The sequence below is a fragment of the Pongo pygmaeus genome, chromosome 10, assembly GCF_028885625.2.
Source record: "Pongo pygmaeus isolate AG05252 chromosome 10, NHGRI_mPonPyg2-v2.0_pri, whole genome shotgun sequence".
Classification (NCBI taxonomy): domain Eukaryota; kingdom Metazoa; phylum Chordata; class Mammalia; order Primates; family Hominidae; genus Pongo; species Pongo pygmaeus.
In genome coordinates this window covers 40631715-40643837 of record NC_072383.2, presented here as the reverse complement: position 1 = coordinate 40643837, position 12123 = coordinate 40631715, and the positions used below count along the sequence as shown (strand labels likewise).

Here is a 12123-nt window from a genome sequence, read left to right as displayed (position 1 = left end):
TGGCCAACATGGTGAAACCCTGTCTTTACTGAAAACATGAAAATTAGCTGGGCATGGTAGTGCACGCTTGGAATCCCAGCTACTTGGGAGGCTGAGGCAGGAGAATTACTTGAACTCAGGAGGCAGAGGTTGCAGTGAGCTGAGATCACGCCACTGCACTGCAGCCTAGGTGACAGAGTGAGACTGTGTCTCAAAAAAAAAAAAAAAGCATATTTCTAATAACATTGAAATAATTTTGGTATTACATTATATAATCTATTTAAAATTTAACAATTTTTTTTTCAGGAAAATGTTATTCAACACTATAGAAATATCAAATAAGCCTTTCTTTAAACAGAACATTAGCCTCATAGCATATTTTTAGCTATATTCTCCTTGATTTTCTTCTGAGTAGATTCACTCTCATCTGTGTTTGATGCACGCCAATAATATCTGGTTGGGTTGAAAATTGAAAATCACTTCTCTATAATATCCAAAATAATTAGTGAGGCTGATTTAATAACAAGTTGACTAATCATTTTGGCACTCATAGGAATAGTTATTTCTGCTGGATCAATACATTGTATTAACTACCTTTGAGACTCAGTTCTCATTTTCTTAGTAATAATAGACTTTAATAGAGTGACATCTTTATATTTTATTTTTCACTGAAATTTCACAAATTATAGAAGCTGTTCTTGGCATAACAAATAGCATTGTAATGATCCGATTATCTAAATGCAGCCATCGTTGGGTATATGCAGGGAATTGATTCCAGGGCGCTGGCCTGAATATACCAAAATACAAGCATACTCAAGTCTTGCAGTCAGCCCCATGGAACCAAAGTATAAGAAAAGTCAGCCTTCCACATAGGTAAGTTCTATATCCCACAAATACTGTATTTTTGATCTGTGTTTGGTTGAAAAACATCGTGTCTAACTGGAACCGTGCAGTCCAAACCCACGTTGTTCAAGGGTCAGCTGTAGTATCATAGGTTTAGGGAATTAGATTTGTACATTCACCATAAGCCTGTGGCATCATTTAACGTGTAAGTCTGCAATTATTCTCTGAATTTTGAATGTGTAGATGTTTGTTGAGGCTCTCAAGTCTACGTTGACGTCTCTTTGCTCCAGGTTGTGTGCACTGATCAAATAATTGAAAATATTTTTAAATATTCATAACATTTTACATTACAAAAACTCGACTTCAGGGTAACATGTATTATTTAAAAATAAGACACTAGTTAATACATCCACCATCTCACATATTTAACCTTTTTTGTGATGGGTACATTTAAAATCTACTTTTTTAACAATTTTGAAATATACAATACATATTACTAACTATAATTCCCATGCTGTGCAATAGATTACTAAAATGTATTCCTCTTGTCAAACTGAAATTTTGTACCCTTTGATCAAAATCTCCCCTTTCCCCACCCCACCCACTCAGTCTCTGGTAACCTAACATTCTACTCCCTACTTCCATGATTTGATTTTTTTAGATTTTACATATAAATGAGATCAATATTCCACAATGTATACATATATCAAAATATCATACTGTACCCCACTATAGATATAATTACTTGTCAATTAAAAATTAAATTAAAAATAACACACTAACTGTGACTTGCATAGTAATCATTAGCAATGGAGAATTTTACATTCAACTAATGAGAGATATATTTGCCTGTCAAAACTTTGTTTTTTTTAGCGTGTTGGCAGCTGGTGGTGTCTTGGTTATGATTGTGTTTTCCTGGTAATGTCAATTGGTTGTGCCACTGCAATTACATTTTCTTGCTTTATTTGTGACCAGTGGTGTGCATTTGTGAAGGACAGCTGGTGTTCCAGTTAGTGACCATGAAAGGGTGTTTGTTTTTTCAAGAAGCTAACTAGCTCTTAAGGCAATTTTATCCTGTTGTAGGGACCTCATAAACACCACATTCACCAACTAAACCAACAAACACATGAATAATCCCCATGCCCTGTTAATTATGGAAAATAGAGGTTAAAATTTCTGTTTTTAGCATTTCCGTTTGCCCTATGCAGGAGTGGAAATGTAAAGGAAGCAACATGGAAATTTATATTTTTTGGCCGTGTCATTGATGGTTACCTTATTCAGTTTTATTTGAATTTGTGCTTGTATAAAATGGGGATCTAATTTAGAAGATGGAGTAATGTCATTTAAGTGTTAAGATCCTGACTGTCTTATCCATGTTTTTAGTTAGAACTTGTGTGTAGCAGATGTTTCTTTTGTTTTGTTTTTTGAGACAGAGTCTCACCCTGTCACCCAGGCTGCAGTAAAATGGCCTGATCTCGGCTCACTGCAACCTCCGCCTCCCAGGTTCAAGCGATTCTCCTGCCTCCGCCTCCTGAGTAGCTGAGACTACAGGTGCGCACCACCACGCTTGGCTAATTTTTGTATTTTTAATAGAAATGGGGGTTTCACCATGTTGGTCAAGCTGGTCTCGAACTCCTAACCTCGTATTCCGCCCACCTCAGCCTCCCAAAGTGCTGGGATTGCAGGCATGAACCACCACACCAGGCCACAGGTGTTTTATAGAGTGGTTTTCCCAATGCAAAAGCAGTCAGGTTCAAAAAAAAACCAAGTTAAAGGACCAAGGAGTTCACCCCTGAAGCCAGATTTCTGTACCAGAAGGTAGCCCACGAGAAGCCGTGTTCAAATGGGAAACAATGGGAGAAAATGCTTAAAGTTAGAAATCGACCAGGGGAAAATTAAGAATAACTCAAAAGCTAAAGTTTTAATTCAGAACCGATTGATTTTTGGGGAGGTGGTGGCTGGTGGTAGAGTGGGGGCATAATTTGAGCCAAAAGTATTAGTGGAAAACAATCATTTACTTCAAAATATTAAGTATTCAATAAATAAAATGATATTAGACTTCAAACTAAAAAGCTCAAGATATGACCTTCTGCTCTTCGCTTTTTAAAAATGGCACTAGACCATTTTCAAGAGCTGTTTGTACCTCAGTGTCTTTAATTCTAAAAATTGTAATGATAAACTAACTGCCTTAATATTGTGAGAACAAGCTGGTGTATTAGTCTTTCTCACATTGCTATAAAAAAACTACCTGAGACTGGGTAATTTATGAAGAAAAGAGGTTTAATTAACTCACCGTTCTGCAAGCTTAACAGGAACCATGACTGGGAGGCCTCTGGAAACTTACAATCATGGTGAAGGGCGAAGGAGAAGCAAGCACATCTTACTATGGTAGAGAAGGAGAAAGAGAGAGTGAAGGGAGAAGTGCCACACACTTTCAAACAACCAGATCTCATGAGAACTCATTCACTATCACAAGAACAGTGAGGGGGAAGTCCGCCTCCATGATTCAATCACCTTTCACCACGCCTTCCTCCAACACATGGGGATTACAATTCAAGGTGAGATTTGGGTGGGGACATACAGCCAAACCATATCAACTGGAAAATGTACTTATTCTATAATGGTGCTCAGTACATTACTTTGTCATATTTTGATTTCTCAAATTGATTGGGCATTTACATATAATAATAAATTTATTAAACCGATATATTAGTTTCATCAATTATTGAAGCAACATTTTCTTGTAACATAATGACACTAGAATTTGACCCCAGTTATATTGACTCTTCCATCATTGTATTAGTTTTAGACAGTGATTCTTAACCTTGATGAACAGTAGAATTATTATATGAGCTTTTAAAAAATGTTCATGCCCAGCTTCTACTCCAGAACAATGAATTCAGGTTTGGGAATAAGACCCAGGCACCGGCATTTTTAAAATTCCTCCAGGTTTTCAATGTACAATAAGAGTTAACAATTACATTTAGGGAAACTAACCTGTAAACAAGTTGATAATATACTTGTGTTTGCTGGGCTAGTATACCACAGTTTTCTCATTAATGTCTTATTCTGAGAAACTGTCTATTGAAGGATGAGAATCAGGATAAGAAAGCTCCAATCCCTTGAAATGCACCTTGGAAAATGTTATGCAAATCTCATGTTGCCAAACCTCAAGAGGCATCAAGATTGGCAAATTCTTCTGATATAAATTGAAACTGCATTATTTTCTCTTTCTTGGAAAAGGAGTTTGAAAAGTATCCATGTAGTATGTAGTCTACCACAAAACTCTAGCAATAATTCAGTCACTTTATTAAAAGAAAAATACTTCAGCTACACACATTTTTCCATAGACATGATATTTTTAGAATTTTCTTTTGGCAAATATAATATGGCACCAATGTACAACCACCTTCTACTTTCATCCCATACAGAATTCAAATAGATCCATTTTCTCTTTATCTTTTAATGCAGGCAGTGTGGGATGAAGGACAAGACTGCCTATAAATTATGAGCATTGTGTGCATATGCCATTGCTTAAGTACCAGAAGACTTGTTCCAGGCCTGGAATACCAGCTGAGGCTAAACAATGGGCAAGGCACCAATAAATCCCCAGACAATTTGGAGCAATCCAACCTTTCTGCATAAATCACTGAGTGAAAGCTGTATGCAAGTCTTGATAAAACAAACAAAAAAACAAGCTGGAAAAATGACTGAGGTGGTCACCCAGGGTATATTGCAATTGTGTTTTGGGGTAAGAGATCAAGGTATGAAAAATGAGATTCTTTCTCCATAAATTTAATCCTCTAGGGCATTGTTACTTAATGTCTGGTCTGCAGATGAGTGGTGGTCCATGAATCATTTGTTGCCAACCTGAGATAAATACAGAAATTAAAGGTAAACATTTAGAAACCATATAGCAACATGACATAGTAATTTTGTAACTGTTGAATCTAATAAAAAATTGGACTTGTATTTTTATGCCTTTTTTCATTTCATTTTTCTTGTAATTTCTTCTTACGTTTTGCAAAAAATCTCAGTCAATGACACATTAAAAATAAAAAATAGAATGGCTCCTTCACCACGAAGTTCTACTCTAGTTTACCTCAATAAGCAATTTTGTAAAAGCTAGCGCTTAAATTACAATGTTAAAATGAAAGATAGAAGGATGGTGAAATGAAAGCTAGATAAGGATTATGTAAATTACACTGCCTCGGTCCTTAGCAGGACACATACAGCCTTTCCGGTCCAGTCCCTCCTTACCTGTCTTCATATCTTCACCTTCTGCCCTTACTTCCAATACACATGAAATTCAAACCACAATCATCTACAAACAGATTTTAGTTCTTTATATACACTTTGTCTTCCTTAAAAAACATTTTAAATAACAACTTATACAGATATTCAAAGTTCACCAAATTTGAAGGAGAAATTTAAAAGATTCAAGTGACCACAAAGTAAAAATATACCAATTTCTCAAAAAAGTTTATTTTACCTGACAGTTACACCAGAAAGAAATTTCTCCCCTAGAAACCTACAGAGAAAATATGATAGTATAATAGATGAGCATTTTTTAATGCGACAAATATAGCAATTTGAATAAATGGCTACAAATCCTTTGACATTCCTGACATAGAGATAGGTTTTATGAGATCTCTCCTTCAACTGGAATTGTTCCAACAAATAGAATATGGGGAAAGTAACACTCTATGACATTTGAGGCTACTTCAGGAAAGACTATGCAGCTTCCATCTGGTTCTCTTGGAACTCTTGTTGTTCGGGGTGTTTCCTCTAAGGGCACTCCCTCTTGGAATCCAGCCTCCATGCTGGGAGATGCCCAGACAACCTAGAGGATTTCTTTGTAGGTGCTCTGGTTGAACCCAGCCTTCAAATTATCTCAGCCTAGGTGCCACACACGTGAGTGAAGGAGCTTCCAGATGATTTCGGTCTCCAGGTATTTAAGCTACCTCTATCCATTTGAGTCACTCCCAGCTGCTCTAATCTTCCTAGGGGAGTAACCAGGTACCATGAAGTTGAGATAAGCCCTCTCTACTCTTCTTTGTTCAAATTCCTAACCCACATAATTCATAAGCATAATTCCTAGGGTCTGGGTTTTTGTCCCCACCGAAAACTCATGTCAAATAGTAATCCCCAATGTCGAAGGTGGGGCCTGGTGGGAGGTAATTGAATCATAGAGGTGGTCTATGAATGGTTTAGCGCCATCCTCTTGCTGCTGTTCTCATGACAGTGAGTGAGTGGGATTGTGAGATCTAGTTATTGGAATGTATGTGCCACCTCCCTGCTCTCTCTCTTGCTTCTGTTCCTGCCATGTGATGTGCCTGCTGTTTCGCCTTCCGCCATGATTGGAAGCTTCCTGAAGCCTCCCCAGAAGCAGAAACCATCATGCTTCTGTACAGCCTGCAGAACTGTGAGCCACTTAAACCTCTTTCCTTTATAAATTACCCGGTCTCAGGTATTTCTTTATAGCAATGTGAGAATGGACTAATCCAATTATAAAATGGTTGTTGTTTTATGCCTTTAAGTTTGGGATGAATTGTCTTGCAACAACAGATAACCCAAATAGTGATGACATTTTCACAACATCCTTATACATAGAGATGGTGATCAATGTTTCTCCTTATTCAACCTCTTAGTAGGTGTTGCCCCAATATGAAACAAAGAACAATCAGAGTTGATGAAAGTTTCTTAATGGAGAGGTCCTATTTCTTGAAGAAAAGGTTCCTTTTCACAACTCTATTCCTTTGTAAATACAATCCTTCTGCCTAGAGTGCCCACAACTCTGCTCCACCTTCCCTCCGTTTCCAGATATCTGAACTTTCAAGGTTCACTTTAGATGTTTCGTCTTCTATGTTGCCCCTTGACAATTCTACCCTACCCTGGGGATAATTAGGGACTCCCTCCTGTCTGCTCCAGAACACTCTGTATTGCAGTACTCATAATATTATAGAGTTTATACATCCGCCCTACTGCCTCCCCAACTAGGCTGAGGACTCCTTGAGGGTGATAATAGCCCTTTTCTTGTATGACTTGTTTTATCAGGATACGTGGTATATAACTGGAACTCAAGAAATAACATGAACTGTGTTAGGTGGGCATTCTGCCCTATGTTCTGATTCCTGGGTTACACACAAGCCAGCAGTGTCCTACACCACCAAACAAAGAGTTAGAAACCTTAATAGAGAGACAGGTAAACACAGACTTACACCCACAGAACCTATTTAGTTAACAACCTTTTGCCATAAAGTCTCTTGAGAAGTTACCTTTTTCCAAACAACTTCTTTTAAAATACATATATATATATATATATATACACACACACACACACAGATAGATAGATAGATACTCTAAAACATATAAAGTAAATAAGCATGATATTTTGACACTGCAGCCTTTGGGAAAATATGCTATTTTTATTCTAACAATTCTTAGTCATCAGTTCTTAATCATCGAATATCAGAACAAATTTGAACTGAGTGCCGTGTTTGGATAAACTAAAAGTATTTCATTTTGTCTAAGTATGACTAGAGAGAGGGATGATGAGGTAACATCTTTTGTAATTTTTCTGTCTCTGTGTACTAAATACATTTTCACATCTTTCCAAGTGCTCTCATCTTCAGCTATTATTTTGACTGAAATTGTCTTCTCTGCTATAACTTTAAATGTTGAGTGTGCTGTAAGTGCAAGTTAACCATGATCCTCCAAATGGTTGAAAACATTCATAAACAAAATTGTTCAGAGAGCAAAATATATCTTACAAAGAACAACTGCCTTTAACACTCCCCCACCAACCAGCACCCACCATCACATAAACCTTCATGTTATTACATTTTATGAACAAACTCTATTTTATTTTCAATTTGATGTTCATTACTTATATAATATCATGACAATTGAAAAATATTTCTATTGTTCAATTAAAATATTTTCCTGTCTGTAAAAAAGCTTTGGGTATCTTGGGTTGGGATAAAATGCTTCCTAAATTTTTAAATTCAAATTCATAAAAATGCTTTTTCACATAATGGCATTTTACTTTGTGGGAGGATTTTTAGGAACAAATTAAGATTACCAAGTGAAGAACAAGTCCATTATGAAAGTGTCAGTGACAAACTCTGGAATTACTGATGTGCAGAGAAGGAAAGGGAGAAGCAGGGAGATGGACTCATTAGGAGGCTTCTTCCATTACCCAGAGAAGAGACAATGATGGTTTGGATGAAGGTGGTAGCAGTGGCAGTGGTGAGTAGTGGTCAGATTCTGGATATAGTTTGAATATAGCACCACCAAGTTTTGCTGTTGGGCTAGATATGGACACACACCAGTGTGTGAAAAAAATAAGAGTCAAAAATAACTTCAAATCCAGAGGTATCTAAAGCTTACCTCATACCATGTAAAAGGTAAATTTGAGTTAGAACTAGGATCACAGAGTTTTTTGACATCCATCCTGGAGTTCTATCCACTCTATTTTGCTGCTTCAAAGGAGATCATCTGACATTTGAAGTCTCAATAGCCACTTTGTGACAGGAGAGCTGGAAACTTTTTTAGTTACTGCAAAAAGAAGGTCTTTATTGGGATTTTTTATTTGGAGAACTTAAAATATCTATTCTGGAACATTGAGGACCTGCAGCTGCTTTGAGGATTTACTCTAAAGCATTCTAAATCTTTAACCAGTTATTACTGAGGTCAGAGGGAGAAAGAACATTATTTTGATGTCCTTGCAGATTTTCTCGTTGACTCAAAATAACTCCACATGGCATGATGGAAAGAAAATTCAACTAGGAAGCAAACTGGCTTTTGGTTTTCAGTAATACCACCAATTGGGTAAGTCATAAACTCTCTAAGATTCAAATTCCTCATCTCTAAAGTAAGGAGAGTGGATAAGTAGGATTTTTCAACCTACAGTTGATATAAATCTTGTAGAGCATTCCAAGCCATCCCTGACAGCTGCCTTCTTCAGTTTCTGGGCTTAAAGGAGTATCTCAGTCACCTTGTCCTCCTGGTAAACTCAAGGTTCTGAAGACATAAGAGGAAATTCCTGTTGTTCATAAAAACCAAAGAAACCTTTAAAATCAATGGTCCTCCAAGTTCTTCTGGCTCTCAAACTTTGATTTGATATTGCTAAATCACTGCTTTTATGTATTAAAATACTTTCTGAAGTAGAAGAGGTATGGATTATAATTTTTTAAAAACATTTTAAAATAGGAAAACTAGTATTTTTGAGCTTATGCTATGCATTAGGCAATAGAATAGATATGTTAATAATGTCATTATATCCTTACAATAAGCAGGTTTTATTATGTCCTGTTTTACAGTATGGACATCAAGGCTTAAAGAGGTTAAGTTATTTGTCTAAGACCATACAATGGTGGGGCTGGAGTTCAAACACAAGCTTTTTTGGCTCCAAAGCCTTTGGTATGACACCAAACTGTTACCAATAACAATAGTAATTGTCATTGATACATTGTAAAATACTGAAAGAGAAAATGAGAAGAATTTATATTTACATGCTTTTATTACTTACAAAGTGCCTTCAGACTACAGGTAGATAGGTGGTAGGACATCTGGACTGTGAGTTAACTCTCAGGAGACAAGTAATTGCATTTACTATCCTGTTCTTTCCTCCGAGGCTCCTCCACCAGCAGTTTTTAAAGCCATACTCACCCTTCACCAAGGCATGGCAATGATTCCTTCCTAAGAGCCCCAATGTGTGATATTTTCCAGTATGAAACAACTGATTGAGTTGGAACAGGTTAATTTCATTAGTTTATAAAACTAAAAGAAAAAATGTAATTGTTTTGCTTTAAAAGGTGTAGGCAAAATAAAAAAATAAAAAGAGAAGAAGAAAAAAAGAAAACAACAAAAAGGTACAGGCAAATTTTATTCTTTCCCCCCACTACTCTTCCTTTCTTTCTTTCCTTCCTTCCTCCCTCCCTCCCTTCCTCCTTTCCTTTCTTTCTTTCTTTCTTTTCTTTCTCTTTTTTTTGCCAACAATTTATAATCATTAGTTGTTAATAGATGGTAAAGAGACTTTTCTGAAACTTGAATAATACTGACATGAAAAAGACTATAGTCAGCTAAAACCCCAATAAGACATAAAAACATTTAAAACCAGAAAATTTAAATTTTTGGTTTTCAGAGGGGAAAAAAGGCAAAACAAGGTTAAAAAATGAAGCCAATGGGCACTAAAGTGAGGGAAACTTGCAATGAAAAGAAACCTAGGGTTGTTTATTTTGGCAGGAGTATTTGGGTCATTTTCAAATCCAACTGTGACAAAGAATTTTTCCATATTTTAGGAATAAAGAAACAAAATGTTAAAAGCTATTGCTAACAGAAAAATGGCACAACACCTCATGAACTTTTGTCTAATAGTTGATTAATATTGCAAGTCACATTAATTTTATTATTTGCTACATAGTGACAGCTATATTGTCTGTACAGAGACCCAGACCACAGGCCTAGGAATATTGTATTTGAAAATAAGAATATCTTGATTAGAAAATATTGGAGAGGTAACTCAGTCACTGCCTTGGGCTTAAAAGAACTTTTATATCACAAATAATAATTATTTTGTATATCAAGTGGGGGTAAAAAGAATAACTGAATGGTGGCAGCAGGCTTTGAGGTAAGATTAGATTAGGGAGATAAGGGAAGCCCAGAACATGTTCATTAGGACAAGGATGAAAATCTCCCTCCTTTAAGAACATGCTCATATCTATCTGGGATGGTTTAGGGGACAGAATCAAAGACCCTAGCAGGACTTTCCATTGTGGAGCTACAGCCAACTGTTTAGAGGACTCAGTCGTATTTGCCATTCCTCTTTAATTCTCCATTGTTTCGTGCTGTTATTATTTCAATGTTTTTCCTGCCTTGGATTTTTGTCTCATATACTTACTTCTGGTCTTTCTTTGGCATTCACTGTCTTTCTTTTGTTCCCATCTTGTGTTAACTCTAGGTGGGGAGATGGAGGAGGACGAAGGGAGACAGAAACTACAGCCTGACATCCAGAAGTTTCTCCCATGCTAAGTGCAAAATCGGGAAGAGAAATGCTTAGACATGTTTCCCACAAGGTGGGACATTTCCAACTCACCAAAGCAGAAGCTGGATGTCCAATACAGTATAATTTATTACTTATTAAGAAATAAGGTTAAAACTAGAATCAAAGACTCTAGCAGGACTTTCAGTTGTGGTGCTAGGGACATTAAGACTGAATATAATGCTGGGCTTGGTGGCTCAGGCCCATAATCACAGCACTTTGGGAGGCCAAGGTGGGAGGATCACTTGAGTCCAGGAGCTCAAGACCAGCCTGGGCAACATAATGAGACCCTCATGTCTAAAAAATAGAAATTTAGGCTGGGCATGGTGGCTCATGCTTATAATCCTAGCACTTTGGGAGGCCGAGGTGGCTGGATCACCTGAGGTCAGGAGTTCAAGACCAGCCTGGCCAACATGGCAAAACCCTATCTCTATTAAAAATACAAAAAAATTGGCCAGGCCTGGTGGCGGGTGCATGTAATCCTAGCTACTCAGGAGGCTGAGGCAGGAGAATCGCTTGAACCCAGGAGGCGGAGGTTGCAGTGAGCTGAGATCATGTCACTTCACTCCGGCTTGGGCAAAAGAGCAAAACTCCATCTCAAAAAAAAAAAAAAACAAACAAAGAAATTTAAAATTTAAAAATTAGCCAGGTGTGGTGGGGCAGCCCCATAGTCCCAGCTACTTGGGAGGCTGAGGTAGGAGGATTGCCTGAGCCCGGGAGATGGAGGCTGCAGTGAGCCATGGTCATGCCAGTGCATTCCAGCCTGGGTGACAGAATGAGACCCTGCCTCAAAAAAAAAAGACTGAATATTAAAGTAATAGATCAACAGTAGAAGATTGTATTAGAACATGTTTCAACATAAAAACATACTGAGGGTCTTCATCGCTCTGAGGTTTGAAAAAAAAAAAACTGAACATTGACGTTTTCCAATGACTGAAGTAACAAAAAGATGAACCTAAATTGTTGTGGAAAGAGATGTTAAACATGAAGCAGATTTCCAGCTTTCTAAGGGCTATAAAAGCCATTTTAGATGAAATGCAAAGCAGACCCCACCCCTTCAAGTATGCAGTTCTACAAGAAGAATGCAATAGTGCAGTCAACAAAATAACACCAACACTACTGGCTTTTAGTTAGTTAGGGAAGTTGATTTAGAATTTTAACTATCTCTTTTATTATTTGGCAGCTTTTGGGTATCTGAGTTAGGCCAGGAATAATCCCCTTTGAAAACAAAACATCTCCTTCAGTGGGATAATTAG

At 37.1% G+C, this 12123-nt stretch overlaps 1 long non-coding RNA gene across 1 annotated transcript; it reads right to left on the bottom strand.

Moving 5' to 3' along the window:
- Positions 1-979: 979 nt before the first annotated feature.
- Positions 980-8765, bottom strand: LOC129010921 (uncharacterized). Its single transcript, XR_008493092.1, has 4 exons — positions 8215-8765; positions 4641-4692; positions 3116-3205; positions 980-1122 (listed from the first exon to the last, which is right to left on the bottom strand). It is a non-coding gene; the product is annotated as an uncharacterized LOC129010921 (long non-coding RNA).
- Positions 8766-12123: the final 3358 nt, after the last annotated feature.